Source organism: Pieris rapae, chromosome 23 (assembly GCF_905147795.1).
Source record: "Pieris rapae chromosome 23, ilPieRapa1.1, whole genome shotgun sequence".
Classification (NCBI taxonomy): domain Eukaryota; kingdom Metazoa; phylum Arthropoda; class Insecta; order Lepidoptera; family Pieridae; genus Pieris; species Pieris rapae.
The window spans coordinates 4,777,991-4,802,073 of record NC_059531.1 but is presented as its reverse complement, the minus strand read 5'-3'; the positions used below and the strand labels follow the sequence as shown (position 1 = coordinate 4,802,073).

The window sequence follows — 24,083 nt, the reverse complement described above, 5'->3', positions numbered from 1 at the left end:
GTTGTAGTATTATTATTCATATTGTGAATAAGATTCATGGCTTCAATAAATGAATACAGTTATATCGAGTGCCCCCCGTACTACCAATTATAGCTTGCATTGTTCAAGCCCATTCATCTGAATGTTTTCAGAATGGTCACGTTTTCGTTTCAAAACGTTGAAACAATGGTTATATTTATATCTACACACTTTTGAATAATTTATTGTACTTGCCTCGTACAGGCTAGCGGCTCCAGCATGTCATCTCAGAGGTCGTAGGTTCGATCCCCGGCTGTACACCAATTGCCTTTTTAATTCGCTCCATTCTTCCATTTTACATTCGCTCGAACGGTGATGCTACATCTGGCGCACGACAAGACACGCTTCAAGAAACTGACGGCCAACGACCAGTAATGGAGAGGCACTTAAAGAAGAAGAAGAAAATATCGTGACTAATGTCTTGCCTTGGACTCGTGGCGTTTGTCAGGCACAGGGGGCTGATCTAACTTGCCTATTAGATTGACAAATGATCATGAAAAAGACACAGAAATCTGAGGACCTGACTTAAAAAGGTTATAGCGCCCTGTAATTTTATTTGCCTCATACGCTATCTAGATTGTTATTTTTTTATAGTATAGGGGCAAACGGGCAGACAAACCTGTTGTTTCCACCACCCATGATCACACACTGCCAGTGACACTTTCTCATCACACGCTCTCATCTTGATAAATAAGTCGCATTGGTTCAATACTTCAGTGGGCAACTGGTTTCACCTCAGTGGTGCCCTGAGTTGTGGAACGACGGACGTCAAGGCAATTTCCGATGCCTCGACGTCCGATGATGAAATTGTCTAAGGCTTTTACGCCTGCTCAAGCCTCAAGCCATTTTAAGGATGAGGCGGCAATATGAACAAAAGGGAGGTTGGAATCCTCCCTTTTGTATCCTTGTCTCATCCTCTTTTTATTTTTTTTTCCTGCTTATTGGAAGGAAGGAAAATGGTTTATTTTTGTGATTCATCTCCTATACCTTACTTAATACAACAGTTAATTCTTTTATTTGTTCATCGAAAACCTGGGACCGGCTCATCCATTGTTCCATTGTTGAATAACCGAAATCTGGACCGAAACTTATTGCGTTATTCTAGATTTGTTAATTGTTTTTTTAAACTGGGGCATTATTGTTGATACCTACTATATAGACTGAATCTAAATTGAATTGAATTTATTTACGCCAAAACCCAATAAACCTATCTCAATCTATTTTTGACATCTGAAAGACCATCTTAATCCAAATATTGATAAATGTGTGCTAATAACCAATCGACGGATTGCAATAGCCATTTGTCGATACAAGCTATCGATGGTAGTTCGGATCGATATATGTGGATAGACCGTTGTATGAAAATTACAGTTCAACTGTGCCAATATCCTATCTCAAGACTTTAACTTACACCAGTTTTTAAAATAATTAAAATCAAATATATATGTTTAAAACATAGACATGTATATTTTAATGTTATTTGTACGGTTGTATTAACTTTATTTGGTTTATATTGATTATCAAATATTAGTGTAAAGAGCGAAGAGATTGCATTCTATCCGTCGCCAAAACTGTCTTCGTAGGGTTTGGTTATTGCTGATAGGAGATCGATCGACTGTCACGGATTGATGTGAGGTTGACAAAATTGAAAACAATCTGAGATTGTGGATCGCTTGTTAGCAATAAGGCCGCCCGTTTCATCCTTTGTAATTTATATGTATTGTGTTATTTGTGTTTCTTTCTAGCAACGAAGTGTGAATGAATAAATAAAATAAATAAATAAATATTGGGTTCGCGCGTTAGAGTTTATCGCGTCTATACACACGCGGCCAGGGAATTTAAATATCGTAAGGCAATGAAGCGGAAAATTGTCAGTTCAGTGAACACACCACGTGTACTTAGGTTATTACAGAGACCTCTATAGAAATGCATACAAAATAAAAATAAAATATACTTTAGAATATAAGATACAGGTATCACTTATTTCACGTCATTAAATTTGAATGGACATCCCTACTCATCGGCAAAGAAGACAGAGGGTTGAAACTCTTACACTTTTTAAATAGCATCTCAAACAACACTTATTTTAAAACAAATATCGCAAATTAATTAGAAGTAGCCTGCCTAGCACTACTCCCAGGCCCTTTTATTAACTAGATAATCACTAACTTTATAGTAAGCCTTTTTACACAGCTTTTCTTTAATGCATTTTTTAAATTTATTAAAAGGCAAAGGTAAAAGAGCCTCTGGGATTTTATTGAAGAAGTGTATCCCTTATCCCAAAAAATATATACTAACTTAAGATAGTCTACAGAGATTTTTAACCCTGTCGCGTTTTCGCGTTCGAAGTAAGCAACAAAGTAAAAAGTTGTATATATCCTGACGTAAATAGATGGCGCTGTCGTGGCGCGATGAAATCGTAAAAACTCCGGGTTTGTTTGTCTGTCTAGTAAGTTTGACAATTTAAAAATATATTGTTGACCTGGACAAATTGTTATTTTTAATTTATTAACTATTTAATTCAAATAATAGCCCAGTCATATTAGGGCTTTCACCTCGGAATGAAAGATAATAAGCTGCAAATTGGTATGAACCTTTGTTTTGTCATTCTAAATGTTGTCTCAAAAGTCACAATCGTTATCGTGTCCGCGTCTTAAGATATTCAAGGTCAAAGGTCACAAAAATCGGTTTTTCGCGAATATCTGGCTTCCTATCGGTTGAATGAGATTTGCATTTATTATAAAAGTTGTAGGCTATAAAATTCCCTACAACTTTTGTTTAAACTTTTTTTTCATACGACCAACCGTTTTGAAGGTAGAGCGCGAAGTGCACATCGTACAGTCATATACGGCCTAATGCAAGGTCAAGCGTGAGTTATGGTTATCAGTACGTTATAAAGTCAATTATTTACTTGGAAATTATAATTATTAAACAAAGCCTATTGTTTATGTACTAACTATTAATTATTTATATTTAATTAAAGTAAGTAACTTGATTATTTATATATAATTATTCATATTTAACTATTTAAGTATAATTTATTATTAATTCTGGATTATATATTTTAGTTTTATTTTAAGTTAAAATGATAGTAAGAGTATATATTTTTATACATATTTTTATTTATTATTAAATACGGCATAATATACATTTATCAAAATGTGAGTTCAAATATCAAAAGTATCTTTGTTGATTTTAATTGTAATGAAATTGGAAATGGAAGCTAATTATCTTCTTCTTCTTCGTCTTCTTCTTCTTCTTGTCGCTCAAAAATGTTCGATTCATTGTCATCATCCTCATTATCTGTCATTTTCATCTCCAAACCTTCCAGAATATCGGGATCATATGTATTTTCTTCTTCGGGATTACTTGGATACAGTGAAGCGTTGAGGCAAGCTTGTCCGTTGCACTGGCCGCAAGCTAAAGAACATTATAGCCCTGATTTTCTGCATCCACAGCGGGAACCACAACCATTTTTGCAATTGCAAAATATTACGTTTAGTAGTTCGGCTTGTGCTGGAGGTAATAACGTTCGTATGGGCTCCAGGATTTCATTTTCAAGCATCCAGCCCCATTCTTGAGGTTCTAAGTCCTTCTCTAACCACGTTTGAATCTGGTAGTAGACACGTTTTATGTGTTGATGAGCTGCTACACTTGTTGGTGGAAGTGTTGACAGTTGTACAGGTTTATTTAGTTTTGTAAATTTGATGAATTGCGTGTAGCGGAAATGATCAATGTTGTCCTCAGATTTTGGAGCATTATATAATGCCAACAAGATGCGCACTCCATTTTCTAATAATGTTTGTTTTGGGCAGTTTTCTTGTTGAAATACTTCCACCAGTTTATCTAAATCAGGAATTTTTTCCAATGCTCTAGTAACAGTTTTTTTTTCCTTTTTTAAATAGCGCAGAAGTCGTGTCACAGCCACTGAATGTCAAAACTTTTAGTAGAATATATTTGTGTTTTGACATTGCCTTTGCCAACTTTTTTCAAAAAAAATTCCTGATGATGTGACTGAGTACGTCCAATTAAAATAACGAGCAAATCGATATCTTCTCCTATGATGACAGCAGTCTTTTGATGTTCTGATAAGGCAATAGCTGTGTCAATGATGAGAACATCAGCATCATCTCTGGCTTGTTTTATTGTGATATTAACAGTTTTAAATTTTTCAACAAGCATGTCGATAATTTTTTTTTTATTAGACCGATTTGATAAAAAAATTTCTTGACTGATTGGCACAACCATTGTTTCTACAAAACAAACTTCATATGATTTTGAAAGTGCAGCAGTTCTAAAATATATAATCCAGAATTAATAATATTTTATACTTAAATAGTTAAATATGAATAATTATATATAAATAATCAAGTTACTTACTTTAATTAAATATAAATAATTAATAGTTAGTACATAAATAATAGGCTTTGTTTAATAATTATAATTTCCAAGTAAATAATTGACTTTATAACGTACTGATAACCATAACTCACGCTTGACCTTGCATTAGGCCGTATATGACTGTACGATGTGCACTTCGCGCTCTACCTTCAAAACGGTTGGTCGTATGAAAAAAAAGTTTAAACAAAAGTTGTAGGGAATTTTATAGCCTACAACTTTTATAATAAATGCAAATCTCATTCAACCGATAGGAAGCCAGATTTTCGCGAAAAACCGATTTTTGTGACCTTTGACCTTGAATATCTTAAGACGCGGACACGATAACGATTGTGACTTTTGAGACAACATTTAGAATGACAAAACAAAGGTTCATACCAATTTGCAGCTTATTATCTTTCATTCCGAGGTTGACCCCTTTTCTTACCTAATATGACTGGGCTATAAAACATAACTGCAAGATCCCGCCAAAACGCTTGTATGCAAGATGGCGGCCCACCGTCATATTGGCGCGTAAATCAACGTCATAATTTTGATGTACCTAAATTACAAAAATAATATTATTTTATTCACATAACTGACCTTTACATAAAAAACCTATTTTGTATGTGTGTTCTTGAATTGTAAGCTAGTAAAATATGACGCATGAATTCTTTGTTAGCTAATTAGCTCAAGATAACTTGAACATACATTACCGAACTGATAAGTTTATTATCTTAATGCTGTGGTTCTAATAGATGTACTAAGTACTCAGATAGTCTTTTTTATAGAACAGTAGGCAAACGGGGAGAGTATTAGTACACTCTTTTCTTCAAGGATCCTAACTCGAATTGAATATGTAAAGATCGGCAACGCACTCGCGAGCCTTGAGAGTGTTCATGGGCGACGCCTCGTGCGTGCTTTTTCTATAAAAAATAAAAGAAAGTAAACTGTGCTTTAAACACGTTTTAAAAGATTAACGCAATTTTGTGATAATTGTATCATAATCACTTCTAATTATATAATGTATAGCGATACATACAATCTGCTCAATAAATCACTGCGATGACGTCACACCTTAAAACCCGCTATCGAAGTATTTTCAACTAAGCATATATGCCTCCGTCTTAGCCAGTATCATATTAAATGCCACCTTCACCGGAGAAGACGGGCACCTTTAATTGGTGCTTCGCTCAACATTGCTACTGAGACCTTGGGCCTGTGAGTGGTTGGATGGTCGAGGAGAATCGAAGGTCAGAAGAATATAAGACCTGCCTTGGCACAAATATGGCGTATTATTGCTATACATAATTACATTCTGCTAAGTCTGGACATCTTACCAAAGACATGGGTCGTGATCATTTGATTGTAATGATATTCTCGACTCCACTTAAACACACAAGTAAATGTCATCAAAACCAGCCGTTTAGGAGTTTTATTACGAACAACTGCACGAACCAGCTGTTTATTTGCTGTATAGATAAATAACTTCGATACCAACTGAAGCGCCACCTTCCGAGCTGATTTGGGAATCTAAACCATCCAGGACGCCGCCCGAACTCGTAAAAAAAAATCATTCAAAACGGTCCAACCGTTTAAGAGTTCAGTGAGATACATTGTATATAAAGATAATATATGTCGGAGCAATTCTGGTATCAGCTACCATTATCATTATAATTCAATGATCAGTCAACTTAGTTAAAACCCCTTATTGTTTATTTTATAAATAGATCTGCAAATTAACAAAATTAGCAGACTATTTGATAGTCTGTAGTAATAGTCTTTATTTATGTTGAGGCAATTAATAACGTCAAAATTAGTTTAAACCCGTCAATACGAATAGTTTACTAAATTGTAAATTTGTGGGTCTTTTATGATTTTTTAATAAAGTAACTGATTTTAACTAAATTGACTGTTTAGTAAAATATAATAAAAATTGCAGCTGACACCAGCGCCATTCCTCCGACATGTACATGTTTCTTTCTATATACATAAAATATTTTTTTTTATATCTAATAGGGGGAAACGAGCCTGCGGAACGCCCAAAAAGGCAGTCATCGCAGCCCATAGACACCCATTTTAAGTGGGTGCGTTGCCGGCCTTTGAAGGGGGAGTACGCTCGAATTTTGAATTGTTGGAGGTCGTATCTCTCAGGGAAGACCCCTGTCGGTAATCGATTCCACAGTTCGCAAAAGAAAATGCCTTGATAACGGACTGTGGAAGATTTCCAGCCACCATAACCCATGGCTTCATAACCCATGGTCTCGAGACTTCAGAGATAAAATGGTCATACGTCAAAATATTCGATATTAACATGTATGCGTAGTTCGTTAATATACAATTGACATACATACCGAGCCACACCATTATATGGAAAGTTCATATAGAAAATTACCTGCAAAAAAGGAGAAAATTAATTAGTTTCATCTTACTCTACGAAAACATAATATATCAGAGACACAAGATAGAGACTCATCACAAATGATACCGTCCATATATGGAAATACACTCAGAGATTCAGAGACGAGTTTTTGATATATATATTTTCTTATCATACATAATTAATATATTAAGAAATTTATTTAAAATGATATTGAAATGGTTGTATGAAGAAAACCCGCAAATCAAAGAGATCCTGGCGCTTGAGCGTGCTGATGTGCTTGATGTGCACGATATACACGGCTTCGATTGCCCCACTTGACTATCAAATTGCCCCCCCTGTGGGGCATGGGCCCCACGTCGGGAAACACTGATCCAAACGGTTATGCATCTGTCGGCTTCCGTACTCGTAATTAATGTATGCAAAACATATTTCCATACGATAATATATGCAACCTTGTTACTTCACGTGCGCAATGAAACGTATCTCATTTCAGTGTCCTATTTGGCAGACTTTCGTATATTATTTATATACTTTGATTCAATTGCAAATGGGCAGAACAGGGGGCAAACGGGCAGGAGGCTCATCTGATGTTAAGTGATACCATGATAATATATTTGATATGTTATAAATATTTGTTTGAAAAGATTAAACCCAGTTCAACCTTCAAACAAAGTGTTTCATTTATTTGAAGATCTGCAACAACTGCCACCGAACAGAACTCATGTTAATATGTTTTAATAAGATCCTTTAAGCCATTACTTATCTATAAGTCTAGTATCCAACAACGGAGGAGGATAACCTACACTTATACATACAAAACACGTCGAAATTCGCCTACTTCATTTTTATAAGTCGGTTAAACAGTTTTGCTAATTAGGACAACTTTTTACTTGTGTAAGAGCTATCACGATACCCTCTTTCATAACTTTTTGTGATACAAAGCTATTATTATTGATTATGAATAATCAATTAATCCCACAACTCTATATAATTAACAATATAACTTGCAATAGCGATAGCCATCGCAATAATAGCAGTGAGGTCGTAAAAACTGGTCCTAAAACCCGGTTGTTCACAAGTGGACCGACAGTAATTTATTTATTTATTTAGCTATACCTCGTTAGCATACATAAAAAAAATAAAAAAGGAACTAGGTTACATAAGTAACTAGGCAACGGGCAGTCTTATCGCTAACAAGCGATTTCATCCAAGCAACCCTAATATGGAACAATAAAAAAAGAAATACCCAGAGGGTAAAGTACAAGTGCATAATTAATTTTCAATAAGATAACTATAACTACTTAAATTAAATTAAATAAAATCTAAAGAAAAATATATTTATAATAATCAGTATAAACAAACATGTAACAACTGCCAAAGGTTGATTGAGTCATAATTAATGTATATAAGTAGTAGCTAATTACGAGGCAGAAGAAAAATATCAAAAAGAAGATTAATTATGGAATTCCATTGCATTTTCTTTTGCGAACAAGCGAACTGTGGAATCGACAACCGGCGGGGTCTTCCCTGAGAGATACGACCTCCAACTATTTAAACTTCGAGCGAACTCTTCCCTTAAAGGCCGGCAACGCAACCACTAAAAATGGGTGTCTATGAGCTGCGATGACAGCCTTTATGGGCGTCCCGCAGTGTTATTATATAAAAAATCCATACCAGGATACTTTGTACGTTGAAGGAGCGATAGAATTCAGTTTTATTTAATTTACTTTTTTTTAAATATTAAGTTGTCGTTTTTTATATTACAATCAAATATATAGTATGTACATTTTTTTGACCACATAGTAATAATAAAAATAATTAAAAGAAATTTAAAAAGCTTGGTCCCTGTGCAGTATTCATTGACGGTTGGCAGCATTATTTGCTGTGCTGCGTTTGTTATTCCTTGAGCGAGGTAACCACTAGCTCTGGGCTCGCCAGAACTCTCTACCAGGCGCCAACTTAATCTTTAATTAGCTGTGCACTTGAACCCGACGGCCCAAGAGTCTCTACTCCAAAAGGAACCAAATCGCAGTTGGAGGAAAGAGTCTTATATTTGAGTCGTTTATTTTTTTATATGAGTATCTGATTGTCAACTATGTTTTGTGTTTATGTTTGAATGTGTTTGAGCTTTTGTGTAAAGTAATTCTTTAGATATCTATACTAAAATTATAAAGAGGAAAGGTTTGATTTTTTGTTTGTTTGTATGAATTGAATAGGCTCCGAAACTACTTGGCAGATTTGAAAAATTCTTTCACTGTTGGAAAGCTACATCATTCCTGAGTGACATAGGCTATATTTCATTTTCAAAAAAATAGGCATCCTTACTAAAATTACGATAACATTAACATTTGTTTATTATTTGATACAATTCTAACAGATGGCGCTGAGTTAAAGGTAGTAGTTTGGCAAGACGACGTTTGCCAGGTCAGCTAGTAAAAAATAAAAGTTCAAAGTTTGCAAGTAATAACTTTGAATGAAATTTTTGATAGTTCCAATATAACACTGCTTTAGCAATCTAACCCTACTCCATTGAAACTTGGTTAAAACCAATCTATGTGTGGTCGGGATCAAATTGAATTTCAGAGAGTTGACCGTTGACGTACTTATTGAATATTTCGTAATATTTTTTCCACAGCTTCCGTGGTTTGCATAGATTTTTTTAGGAATAAAAAAATAGATCTACCACTAGAGAGATTATATACATAATTAAAATACGCTGGCAGCATTTCTTCACTGTAATGTGATATTTATAGGCGCAATATATGTAGGCATTCAAATGTCATATTAATTTGTATAATGTCACTAGCGGATCCGACAGACGTTGTCCTGTCTACACGTCTTTAATTTCAAAATTTCAATTTTTAATAAGCCATTTTGATGAAAATTATTATTCAAATGTTATGACAATATATAACACACACGATATAACACAATGATAACAAAACTTTTTTAAATTTCGGGACAGACTAAAATTAAAATTCGAATATTATTTAAAATTTGACACTGCGATGGTAGCGCCGTCTGTCGGATCCAATGTAAAACATTCCAAAATCAACAACAACTAATAAATTGAAAATTAATTAAAAAAACATTGTCCAGCGGACAAAATTGTGAATCTAAACCATTCCCAGATCCCCTTGAACACACACAAAAAATTTCGTCTAAATCGGTCCAGTCGTTTAGGAGGAGTTCAGTCACATACACACGCACACAAGAAATATATATATTAAGATATAATAAAAACATACAAGACGATTTAATTAAATAAAATTGTTGGTCTACCTATCAGAGTCTGGTTTGTAGACGCACAAATCCACACCCTTATCATCTACTCGACTTGTATTCTTTTTCCTACCTTCCTTCTGCCCTGCTAGTCCTAAAGTAAACTAAATCCGAAGAATTTAACGCATCTCTTTTCATCACAGTGTAAAAACAATGTGTCAGAAAGAGACAATTAGTCATTTTTAGTTTCCCTCCATCTCAAACTGCTAGAAGAGATAATATAATGATGAACGAGTGGTCAATATCTGTGTTATTATCTAACCTTTCATTTCCTTGATGTTGAGGTATTTCCTTTCCGTCTGCTTGTATTGAGATTACATAAAAATCTCTTTCCTGTATAATGTTATGAATATCAAAGCTATAGTTATAATAATACAGCGGTAACTAATCTTTTTAGGTATTTGCACAGATTATATCGTTGATAAGTTTTCTTTTTTTGTGACGGAGTTTTTCAAACCAGTTCGTTTTAATAACAAATTTGAATTTGAATATCTTTTATTTATGGCTTCCACAGATTTTCATCTTTGGTAGTTGTCGCTTGGAAACCGAATTTGAAGTTAATTTGTTCGTTATGGGTCTTTTCATATCTGTTTTTTTTGTGACTGAGTCTTGCCAGTCCTTCGACTGAACAACAAATTTGAGGTTTTAGACTTTGACAAGTGTAAAATATATATTGCTTTTATATATACGGAGCATTCCATAACGCATACAGGTATAAAAAGGAGTAAAAAGAAAATTTAATAATAATAATTTGTATGTCTTTTAGAATTTCCACAATATTCTACGTAAGTTATGAAATATTTAGTATTATATTTTACGAGTTTTAGCTAGAAATACTGCGACATTAAAAATATCTTAGCATATAGAATGTTATCAGGATAAAATATAACGACAGGAATGAGTCACTGGAGACCAGACGATGACGCATGTTTTGAAATTCTCAGAAACAGGACAATACTTGATTGGGAATAGGGCTTCTTTGTATTTATAGCAAAATTACGCTTATGCATAGCCAAGTCGGGTTAGGTTAGGAAAAATTCCATTCTGAAAATGATTAAAAATGGCTTAATTATTAATGAACATTTTAATTATTCAGGCATCTAAAGCATGATTCAAGTTCGCCATCTTGGATTTAGACCTCTATGGCTTCCTTGAATGATGCAATAAAATCTCTATATAAGGCGTAAATCTCAACCGACGGTTCTATTTTCAAATATCCACATATTCTATGGAAACAGAAAACATTCGAAATTCAAATTATTGAAGTGAAACTTCTTTAGAATCGTTGTGATTTCAAACCGGATGCAACGAAAAAGCGACAGTAAAAAGAGACAGAAACATTAATTCATATGATTTAACGTGGGAGAAAATGAGATAGATAAACTTCTTTCGAATCGTCGTGATTTCAAACCGGATGCAGCGGTAAAGAGAGACAGAAACATCAATTCATCATATGATTTAACGTGGGAGAAAATGAGATAGCAGGCATTATACAGCCTCTCTTTACTGCCGCTTTTTCATTTGATCGAATTTAAAACTTTCGATGTTTTAGTTTTTCCCAAATTAAAAATTTATATTAAACTTATAAATTAAAATTTATCATTAAAATATACTGTTTTAAAAGAACACACACATTTAGATAATGGAAAATGATTAATTTATATATGATTAATAATAAAAAAAATGTTTTTGAAGGTTTCACTTCTACCATGTGTGAATTGCACATATGTTTTTTTTTGCGCCTAAGAATTCTTATGTTCGCGCCAGTTAAGACTTCTTGCAGGGTGCAATTAAAAAAGAGGTCTATACAATCGACTGTTCTATTACAAATATCCACATTTCCTATAAATATACGAAAACAAAAAACATACGAAATTCAAATCCGTCATTTCCGCTTCACAATTCTTAATTCACGCCAGTTCAGACTTCTACTTAGCCAAGAAGGGTGCAATAAAAAAGGTCTACAACAATCGATCGTTCTATTTTCAAATATCCACATTTCCTATAAGTAAGTAAATATATTCAAAAACAGAAATCATGTAAATTCAAATTCATCACTTCCGCTTCACAATTCTTATTTTGCAAAACAAAAAACTTTCGCCATTATCTCACCATCAAATGCAATATTACAATGCACTAAAAGGTTTGCGAAACTTAACATGGGCGGTTATGGTATGTCATTGTTTAAAGTACTACTACGGGTTCTCGAAAGAGACGATATTCGATAAATAAGTAATTTTGGAAAAATATTTTTCCTTAATTAAATTCATTAAAGTAAAAAAAAATATTTCCATAACCTGAACAAATATGGTGCTTATATAAACTTATATTAATAAAATGTATCTTTTATAATTAATAGAACCCATTTGTCATTTTCTTAACCTACATAATAATGATAAAAAAATTAAACATTAATAAATAGAAAATATAAACAAAATGTAAAAAGTTTGGTCCCTGAGGCAGTGTATCCTTAATGACAGCAATACATATTCGTTGAGCGAGGAAAGCACCCGTTTTGGGGCAACCGGTGCCAGCGCCTGTGCACTTAAGCCCCATGCCCCAAGAGTCTATACTCCAAAGGGAATAAAATCAATGTTAGAGGACTCCTATATTTGAGCCATTTATGATCTGGCATTATATTTGTAAATAAATTATTGTTTTAGATAATCTATTATTAGTCAAAACTGACACTTGATTAAATGTTAAGTTAATTCAAATTAAAAGTACAACTGCCACAGAGATCAATTTTTTTTAATTTGTTGAAATTTTTATTAGTAGTATAATTATTATACTGTGTGTTGGAAATAAATTATTTCCACAATTAAGTAATACTTATCACTTGAATTTTTCACCTCGATTCATTTTCGATCAGTCGTAAACATACAGTAGAGTCGTCGGTCGTTGCTTCTGACGGCTCAGTGCCTTTGCCAAGTTCTGACCGACTAAGATACATTAACAATTGAATTTTCTTTTTACCGCATATAATATAATTGTGCGTACAAACAAAATTGTTATCATATTTGTCTTTAATGGTGTTTAAGTGTTAATAAATATAAGTGAAAATGTTATTTCAAAGTAAAAAAAACATTTGCGAGTCAAGACGAAAATCAAATTAATCGTTTCAATTATCCAAAGTTTTGATTATCCTGCTATTTGGGATAAGAACCTTGATGGCTGGATATCTTCTAAAGTCCGTTTCACAAGGTTTTTTCTTTTGCGAACTAGCGATGACTGCCTTTTTGGGCGTCCCGCAGCTTCGTTTGGCCCCCTATTATATAAAAAGAAGACAATTATAACCAAAATCCATCCAGCCTTTCGAGTTATGTATATGTTTATGTGTTCTAACAAACCCTTCGTTTAATATATTTATACATAAAACATACAAGACGAATGGGTACTATAAATGGTGTTTAAACGAGAGTTATATAACCTAACATTGGTTATACATAATATATTTTAGTTCATAGCAAGCGCAAATTAGTTTGCAATGTACCCATAATTAGTGTTTTAGTTTTTCCCACTCATAAATTGTAATTTATTTTATATTAGCGATATATTAACGATTCCGATGATGTCCAATAGGTCACTATTCTTTGACTCTATTTTTGATTCTATCACACGTATCACTTAGATTAAAGAGACATGCGCATGAGAGTAATTTTTATACAGATGAAACGTCAAGGACATATGCAGCGTTTTTGTCGACGAAAAGGGAGAGTGCGATTGAGAGAGAGTGAGAAAGGGAGATCGAGACAAAATACACGCTATTGGTTGATGTATTCATTTAGTAGTTCCATATTAGAACTTTATATGGCAATTCTGTCGCATAACGTCTGGTGTAGTAAACGCAGATTTATTATTTATTTATATTATCATTAGCACGTATACAGTGTGTGAACAGTATGAATATAGATGTACAAATACATGGAGTGGTCATATACTGGTAGTTGATCTATTGGGGCTTTTACCTTAGTAGTAATTTACAACGAAATCTAACTTCTGACATGTGTCCTTTGTACGCACGCACTTGTTTTGTAATTGTAAGTCCAGTGACGCAACCCCACAACCCCTAATGTTTTGTTACAAGCCCATGCTTTAAACTTTTAATATACTTGAACAAGCATATTGCATATCACGCAAAAGATTGCTTGCAGCAGTTTATATGGCAGATTTGTTATATTGGCATGCAGATAAGAGATCAATCTTTAAATATAAATCAATTGTTTATAATCTTAGATTGAGAATACGTTATTAATTTTGGGCGTAACACGATTGACACTTAGCTTCAAAGTGTTTCATTTATTTGTACAACCCTCCAACAAGAAACCGACTTATCTCGCGTGAAACATTTTTATACCGCAGTTAAAAACAGGTTAATGTTAGTCGGCTAAGCAAACATTTGCTTCAAGTAGAGATAGCAAACAAAATTATCTTTTATTTTATTTTTGCGCTCAAACATCACACATGTTGAAATGAGGACAATCCTATAAAAATATGTTAGAAAAAGGATATAGTTCAGATAAAGTCAAAGTCGAAATCGTTTATTCATATAGATAACACATATACTTATGAACGTCAAAAAAATACATTAAGTAAATGCTTCTAATTTCAATTTTACTGTCCATTCTCAAATCAAGGGCGTCGAACGGATGAGAAAAACTGGCAATGAAATCCAACTCAATCCAACTCTTCTTTTTAATCTTTTTTTTTTATTTTATAGAACAGAGGGCAAACGGGTAGAAGGCTTACCTGATTTTAAGTGATACCACCGTTCATGGACACTCTCAATGCGTCCACAAGCGTACCATAACAGCGGTCATACAAGTATTAATATAGTACGATTTGTCATTAGCCTCAAAAAAATTATTCAGTTTCAATTACCTCCTTACCAGGGCAAAAATCCTGCCCAGCGAGTATTCTCTTGAGGACTGAGAAGAGGAAAATGTCGCCAATTAGTGGCCAAATTTAGAAAATCCGGTGGTTGCTGAAGTTTTGCCTGTAACTTTCAATAGACATGGCCATTTTTGTAAACGTCTACTGATCGATGTACGGGTTTTATCTATGAAACTAATTATGATGATTTAGATAATTTCCACCTAATCAAAGATGATATGAGGAAATATTTTAAGAGGCGAGAGGACATTTTAAAGGAGTAACAATTTTTCAATTATTAAATAAAAAATGTCTTTTGTTGAATTATTAAATCTCACTTTTCTATTATTTTTTTCTTATTTGCTGACTTATGTTTTTTTGTTTCCTATATTGGTTATCTACGTAACCTGTTTTGCTTTGTATATTTTCAATGTTTTGTTTTAGAATATGTATATTGGTTGTTATTACTAATAAATAAATAAAGTTGTGTAACCGAACCGTGCTTTGTGGTGCTATTTTCTAGATAGACAAATAAAAAAATAAAAAAACATATTTATCTGCTGACGGTACACAAAATATTAAACGAAGCCATCAATGAATGTTACCAATCATGGCATTACACGGTCTCTCTGTATTCAATAAAGATTTTTCCGCATTAGAAATATCGCTATTTCTTGGGAAAGAATAAAATATATCGCGTCCGCATTCACGATTCAATATTTTATTCATATATTTGCTAATTGCATTAATTAAGTGATACGAGCCAAATAGGCAATCAAGGTTTATAAAAAACAAGAGCAGAAAAAATATATCTTAACTTGTAGGAAAAATAATATTTTTCTATTGATGATTAATTAATTTTTAGACACAAACTTTTTCTACCATATTCATGCAGCTTTTATGAAACTGCAAATGAATGAGCAGGTTGATGCAACGTTTGTGACTATAGCTCATACGCCCTGAGTAGCAGAGTGACTGATGCTTTTAGCTTGGGCCATGCATTACCTTAGTAAAAATGGCGCAAGTACACTTGGAAAGACTGATTATAGATGTAACAGAGAAGACACGACATGGCTGTTCACCAAGCAGATCTTGTAGAAATTTATTATTATCGTACAAAATAGTGAATATTAACTATGTGGTATCACCATTTCTTTCTCTCTCTTTAAGAAAACACCTGGAGCGGACAATATGTTTCCACCAGTTCAGTTGGCGCGTCGCGCTACAGTTCTGAGGACGATGAAACTTTGATCGGTCTTGTTTCATTAAAGGCAAGTGATCTTTTACCTTCTGTGTCCACCGCCAGGTTTTTCAACTCGCTGTCGGCATATGGTAATCAGACGGATGCAGAGTTGGGCCAGGCTGGATGTATTGGTGCGTATATTCCACTTGGCCTGCACATTTCCAGGTGTGCGTGGGTTAGGGCGTTGTGATTTTAGTTCGCCTTAATATGATACTGATGATTTATGCTGGGTTTTGCAGGAAAACCCATACATTTGACCTTTCGCACTACGTAATAGAATTAATGTTAATACCTACGTGGACACGGAAGTAACAGGATTACACTTTTAAAACCTTTAACTGATTTATCATTGCCTAGTACAATAATGCGTCAGACCCCAGAGATTCTTTGTTTATTTATGCAATGACTTACGCCCAAACCCAATAACCTATCAATCTATTTTCCAAATATTGATAAAATGTGTGCCAGTAACGAATAATAAGCGTTGGTATGAAAATGACAGTTCAACTGTGCCAATATCTATATAATATATCAATAGACATGTATATTTTAAGATTATTTGTACGGTTTTATTTACTAGATTTGGTTTATATTGATTATCAAATATGAGTATAAAAAGCGAAGAGATTGCATTCTATCCGCTGTAAAAATGGATTGTCTAATGTCTTCGTAGAGTTTTGTTATTGGGATGCAGATTGCATACAGAGAGGTTATTGAGATCGATCGACTGTCACGGTCTGATCTCAGATTGAAAACCACTAATAATAACTAAGTAATATTTTCATAAATATTGCGCAGGAAAGGTAAGTAGGTATATTAATTTCCTTGAATTTATCTATCCGAGATTCCCTACAATTTAATTTATATAGATTGACTATCATGTATATGTGCCATAATTAAAGTGTAAACAACCTCATATAAAGGGAAATCTTTGTCATAGTGTATGCTAATGCGTGCGTTGAAACTGTATTTTTAGATATCGCTAGAAAAACTCCGACGCACGATTGATTACTATACACTTTCTGAGTAAGAATTCTGTGCCGTCACGTTATACTGTATTTGTTTACATTGTCGTTGAGGTATTCGTGCTGGAAATCTATACATTACGAAGAGCAACGCACTCGCGAGCCCTCTGGCATTGAGAGTGTCCATGGGCGGCGGTATCACTTAACATCAGGTGAGCCTCCAGCCCGTTTGCCCACTGTTCTATAAAAAAAAGAAGAAAAAGAGCGGTTCGAATCGTCGACCTCTTCTATCGGCTGCATCCCTTGGCGTAGAGATGTTTCTGCATCTTCTATCGCATGGAGAATGTTTAAATTAATTGCAGTTGAGTTTCATAGTCAAAGTCAAATCGTTTATTCATATAGGTAACACAATGTACACTTATGAACGTCAAAAAATTGTAAATTTTACATTTACTCCCAGTTCTCAAATCAAGGGCGTAGAACGGAAGAGATCTGGCAATTAACTCTTCGCCACTCTGTTGTTTTAGTCTTTTGCTTTTTAATTACCACACACAAATACATGAATTACAATATTCTTAACCTTCATATTACCAATAATATGTTGTTAAAAATGGATAAATATAAAATTACTAGCTGAACTGGCAAACGTCGTTTTGCCATGTACATATATCATTTATGGTTATTGTGCCTCACTCGACATAGATAGGTATAGTGTGTCGCGGACTTTTTTGTAGGTATTTATAAGATCTACAGTTACTTAGAACATTTTATGGTTCTATCTTTAATAGTTTAGGCAGGGTACTCAAAATAAGTAACGTTTTTGGTTGATTTTTTACACCTTGTGTCCGAAAAACCCTAATATCTTACGGAACCCTATTTTTGTTCAAAATTAAATATAGCCTATATTACTCGTGGATAATGTAGCTTTCGAATGGTGAAAGAATTTTTAAAATCGGTCCAGTAGTTTATGAGCCTATTCAATTCATACAAACAAACAAAAAATCAAACCTTTCCTCTTTATAATATTAGTATAGAAAACAAATTTAAAATGTTTGGTCCCTGTGTCAGTGTATCTTAAATACTGACATTTCTTCTCTGTTTACGATGTCACCACCACCAGCTCACAGGTAATTTAATTAGCTGTGCACTAGAACCCCACGGCCCAAGAGTCTATTTTTTCAAACCAGTCTACGTAAAAACTAGTACCACTACCATATATATCAAAAGTCTTGGAAAAATATTTTTTTTAAAGTAGTAGTTTTAAATTATTAGTATTATTTGTTGCTTTTAAATGTATTTGTATTTATTTTAAATGTCTTAATGCGCTTGCTTGTTTTCTGTTCTTTATACATAATTTGTTAATCTATGTAATCTGTTTTGGCTTTCTGTATTGTATTAGTATTTTGTATAATAATATGTATTAAGTAAGCTGTTAGAACTATTCATGAAACCGAATACATAGTTTATTATGAAACACAACATTATGTATAGAAAACATTTGTTTGGCCTAAAAAGCGATGTTTACCTCGGCACGGTTAAACAAAGGTAGATTGTAATGTGGAAAAATTCGCCATACACGGCGATCTGACATTCCGATGTCTGGCGTGTGTCATTGTTACTAACACGTTTACAGATCTTAACAAGGAAGAACATCTACACGATCTTACTAACGGCGTCAACCAAATTTTAAATAAATATTATTTATTTATTTATTACAAAAATTTGTAAATATGTGAGGAACATGTATACAATACAATAATACACCTATACGGTAATTTTATACTGGGAATACACTGTCTTCACATACAATTATTCAACTAAGTAATATTACTATTAATAATTTACATTAAATTAATATTACAACTAATATATTGTAAATTCTTTTTTAAAAGAGTTTCTTGCCCATTCTTCTCCACACGAAACCATTTGGAAGGGGCAACTAGAATCTTTCTATTTTATTTAACGTTCAAAAGTGCAAGTTCAAAATTTTAGTTGGTCTAATTATAATAAATGATTTGATTGATTGATATTTAGAATTGGTGTCAAACTTATGATCTAGAACGCCCACGCGATAAAAGAACCTAGCCTTTAATATAATCACCATATTAAGTATATTAAAATATGCCTAGGCGAGAACATTGTATTAACTGAACGCGACATTCTTAAAATATCCTTATCACTTGATAATGACAAGAATCTCATATAACAACGACCAGCTGCTTAAAAGCATATTGACACAAAATAGACGGGATGCGGGATACTTGTAGTCTAGTGCTTTCAAGAGGCTGTGCATTATGTACTATCAGTATATACAGCTTATGTTTATATCACTTAAGAAGCTAAAAAGCTCGCGGATATAAATAGAGGCAGAGTGTTTTTAGCCAGTTTTATTACGTCTTACATATAGGAGGTTATCACAAGTATAAATTTAACTTAGGGTCGTTCAAGAGCGTCCCAATTAAAGGACCGGCAACGCACTCGCGAGTGCTGTATGATTCGGGACGACTGACTACCTACTTGACAGTTAAAAAGAGGAGAGAGGATTCTTTATTGGCTTTTTATCTATCTACAACCACCAATGCGTGGATATGTCAAAGATAATGGAGTATACCAGATTAAATATATAATTATTCAGAAACTAGACTTATCAAAGTCTTAAAATACTCTCTCTCTCTCTCTTCAGTCAGTAACTAATCGCTCTGAGCATGTGGTCAGCAAGGAAAGATTTTTTTTTATGTTACAGGATGTAAACGGACAGGAGACTCACCGGGTGTTAAGTGACACCGCCGCCCATGGGCACTCGCAGTGCCAGCCTTGCAAGCGCGCTGACGGCCTTTTAAGAATTGGTACGCTGTCACTCAATGCTCTCGGCCGACCGAAATATAATATACACATTTCCAACTGAATTATTTAAAGAAAAAAATAACGGTGAAACTATAACAGTGTGTTGAGAAATATTCGTTTAAATACAAATTCCAAATTTCATTCAATTCAACAGGTGTGAACGAAATTGTAAACAAGTTAAGCCGAAAACTGTTCCAAGGACATATACGACCTACTTCAGAGCTGGTATTTAACATACAATAAAAAAAATACTACACGTTCCATTTCTGACTAAAATCTCCTGCCTTTTGCTTTTTCCTTTATTGTATTATCTTCTTTCATAATTAATAATAATATTTATGTAAATATTATGTTTTTAACTAGTCCCACTGTTATCTTTTAATATGTTTCTTTATTTCTTTTCGTGTTTGTTCGTTTCCCTACCTTTTACTTGAAATTGGCATAAAGTTATAATAAAAACTTAGTTATCACTAAGTATTTCCATAATTAAAAAATAATAATTAAACTGTCCTTTGTCTTTTATGTTTTGGAACGTTCTTGAAGGAAACGTCGAATTGATTCGAAAATACTTCAGTGGGCTGGTGCACCATTGTGGTGGTACGCGGCAAAAACTTCCTGGGAGTTGTGAAACGACGGATATCGTTGGTGGGTTTTAATTCTCCCTTGACGTGTAATTAAACTCCATGGTAAATACGGTAGAAGATGCAGAGAGAAAGGGAAAATGGACGGGGCACAAGAGGACCAGAAAAGTGAAGAAAGAAAGAACCAAACTGGTACAATAAATGAAGATTCCCAGATTTAGGAAACTAAAAGTTTTTAAAAATTAAATTACTGTCCCATTATCATATCTTTCGGTTATCATAACAATAACATCGTTAAATATATAACGGTAGATAATTGCGTAATTAACTAACTGTGAATCTGCGGTCAAAATTGCGTTATAATTATAGATTAATGTAAATAAAAATGCAGTAAGCAATTAAAATATTTTTTATTAAAATGTACTTTTTACAGCAGACTATTTAATTATGATAAATTTGTCGAATTTTTCTACATATTTTCATGACTCGGCAATAGTGTACAATTTGGTGGCATGCTGTTTAACCCCACAGACGTTAAAAAAACATCTTGATTTGTAAAATAAATGAAAGAGGGTACTTACGACATTTTGGGCTTCAAATTAACCTAACATTTATTTATCTTTCTTAACGACTTGTTTGTAGTGGGAACAAAGACCGTTCGTATCGTTTACGTTATGTCATGAGTTTTTTAATCTGTCACGTCTAAACTTCAGATTTCTGTATCTGCTCTGATCATTTATCTTAACGGCAACGGGCTTCTGTGCCTGACACACACAGTTTGACAAGGCATGTCAGTTTTCTCACGATGTATCCTATATTACATATGTAATATTCCTGTACAAAAAGTTTTTTTACCAAATTTTTAAAATAGTTAAGGCCGGCAACGCACTTGCGCGCCGTCTGGAAATGTGAGTGCCCATGGGCGGCGGTATCACTTAACATTAGTTGAGCGTTCTGTCCATTTACTCCTATGACAAAAAAAACCTAACCTAACCTCACCTCACCCTTATAATCTCGACCTAAGTGCACATTCTGAGGCACTTTCTTCTGTGTACCACATCGCGTGTCGTGCCACTAGCTGCCACCGATGACAGATGACAGACGACTTTAAGAAAACAGCGTACGATACGCGGAAACCCATTAGATAACTCGGTAATAGCGATGTTTAAAGTTTTGACAGACCTATTTCTACGTTCTACATTAGAACTTTCTCTGTCGTTACAATGACTATCGTATTCTGTGCTTATAAAACTAAAACCTTTTTTTAAAAAAAGTAAATTACACACACTTATAAAAAGGCTCCGTAAAAAAATGTTGGGGTTTTCTGGACATTAAGATTTTATTTGCATTAAATTCCAGGTCATGTGGCAAGGTATTCTCACAAACATATTGTAAAACAAAAAACTTGGCTGGTAAAGTTATATTTGATTTCTCTTCTGACCCCACAAACAGACCCACCATGCATTTCATGACTAGTTAACGTAATGTATTTGACATCTCCACGATTAATATGTATTTACAAATATATAAATTTCATACGTGTTCCATTTGCTACACATACAACCCACAACGTTGAACAAGTTTTTCAAAAATATCGTATCTATGTTATTCTACTATTGTCTTTTCCAACCCCTCTGAGAATAGACAACTCAGGTAGAATTTTTTCCGACTATGTTTACAAGCTTCTACTACGTAAACAAACCTTTAATACCTATTATTGGAGCCGCAAAAGCCTGAATTAAAGTCCCGTAATGGGTCCAATGGAGCCCATTCGTAAAAGGCCGGCAACGCATTTACGAGTTTTCTAGCATTATGAGCGTGTTAAAAACTGCACATATTAACCACAATTAATTGTTTTAGAGTCGAGACGAACGGAAATATTGCGGACGATAAATACATAACCTTTGCATCTATGGTTTAAACAATATCTTCACCCCGATCTCTAATAAAAAGCCCGACATATTTTTGTGTTAGACGTCGTGAGAACCGGCTTGACTGGGAACCGCAAAGCAACAGGTATAGGGCACTGACCCACAGTCGACATGAATGGCAACACAGTTCAGCTGATAGAAATAACCATAATATGTAGGAGAATCCAAGTTAAACTTATAAGCTTAAAGAAACACTCAAGTGCCATTGATATTCAAAGTGGTGGAGTATTTCTTATTAAATTACATTTTTATGTATGTGTTATTTTCATAGCATCGTTAAATGACAATATTGTACGCTTACATAGGCTGATATAAATGTAAACATTTCCAGGATTTCAACAAGCTTTTTCACATCAAATTTCTATAGTTAATATACTGAGTAGTAACTGAAACGAATAAAAAATAAATTTAGTGACCGACCTTGTCTATGTATTGTTGTTGTTATGGAAACTTGTGCTTGTCGGTGTAATTCTAAATTTCAAAGTTCTTTGATCGAGCCCAAACGAAATCACGATAAGTATATTAACTGTTATTCGAAAAGTAAAGAAGTAGGTAAAGCCACTCACCTCGCAACTGAACGCGAAACGCGTTGTTTCGAGTTGTTGCCAGCCGTGTCCTTTTGAACCTTAAGGTCTACTTTCGCCGATGCACGCAAGAATTCACCATATACGGCCCCTCTCTCGTTACTCGAACTTATTACGCGTTCAACAAAACAGTAACGTACAATGGAACGGTAAATTACGTTGCAAAAAAATATAATACACTTCACACACACTGAACTAGTGACTCACAAAGCACCGCACTATAATTTGAGGTTATAAAGAAGTTTTTACAACTCTCGGCCACGGAAGAAAAGTTCCAAACTTTTGATGTCGGAATAATTTAAAATCATCAACACTCCTCCTAGGGGCAACGACGCCGCGCGAATGGCGATTGGTGAGCGCCGAGCACTGTGTGGCCAACTTGAATTTTTAAAAAGATATAGAGTTTATTATTTTTAATTCCTATTTTTAGCAAAACTTATGTTACATAATATAATGTCGTACATATTAGATAGAAGATTTTATAAAATTATCAGTACATTTCGTAATAAGTATGATGTTGTAGTCTTAATAAATAAATAAATAAACTATATTTTTTTTCCATTTAACTGTACACGTAAAATGAAAATAATTTTTTTAAACAATTCTGTTTTAATTTAAAATTACAAAAAAAAACTACATAATAGGATAAATAATGAAAAGTCTAAGCCGATTATTTTGAATCGTCCTATCGTTCTTTTTTAAAGAGCATTTTCATACGTTTCATTCGTGACGAAACCATACATGAACTCTTATCAAGCCATCCTAGTACAGGATCCGCCTTAAGAACAGTAAAGACAATTTTGGTCGCAGAGGCAGCGGAGTGAGTGTGTAAAATATATATTTTCATTGATTTTCGTAGCCCTGTAAAGGTAAAATCGTAATTAATAAGTCTAGTGTGCCTGACCCCCAGTGGTACATCAAAACTGGATATAATATTTGCAACACGTTTGAATAGGTTGAGGGATGAATGTATGATGTTTTATTTCAAATACTAATAAATTTT

At 33.8% G+C, this 24,083-nt stretch overlaps 1 protein-coding gene across 1 annotated transcript in view; it reads right to left on the bottom strand.

Annotated features, from left to right (window-relative positions):
- The window catches only part of LOC110998267, an 82,276-nt gene extending 58,844 nt beyond the window's left edge, over positions 1–23,432 (bottom strand). The window contains exon 1 of the mRNA XM_022266822.2: positions 23,063–23,432. The gene's annotated coding sequence lies outside the window, so the exon portion shown is untranslated. The remainder of the gene's footprint in view (positions 1–23,062) is intronic.
- Positions 23,433–24,083: the final 651 nt, after the last annotated feature.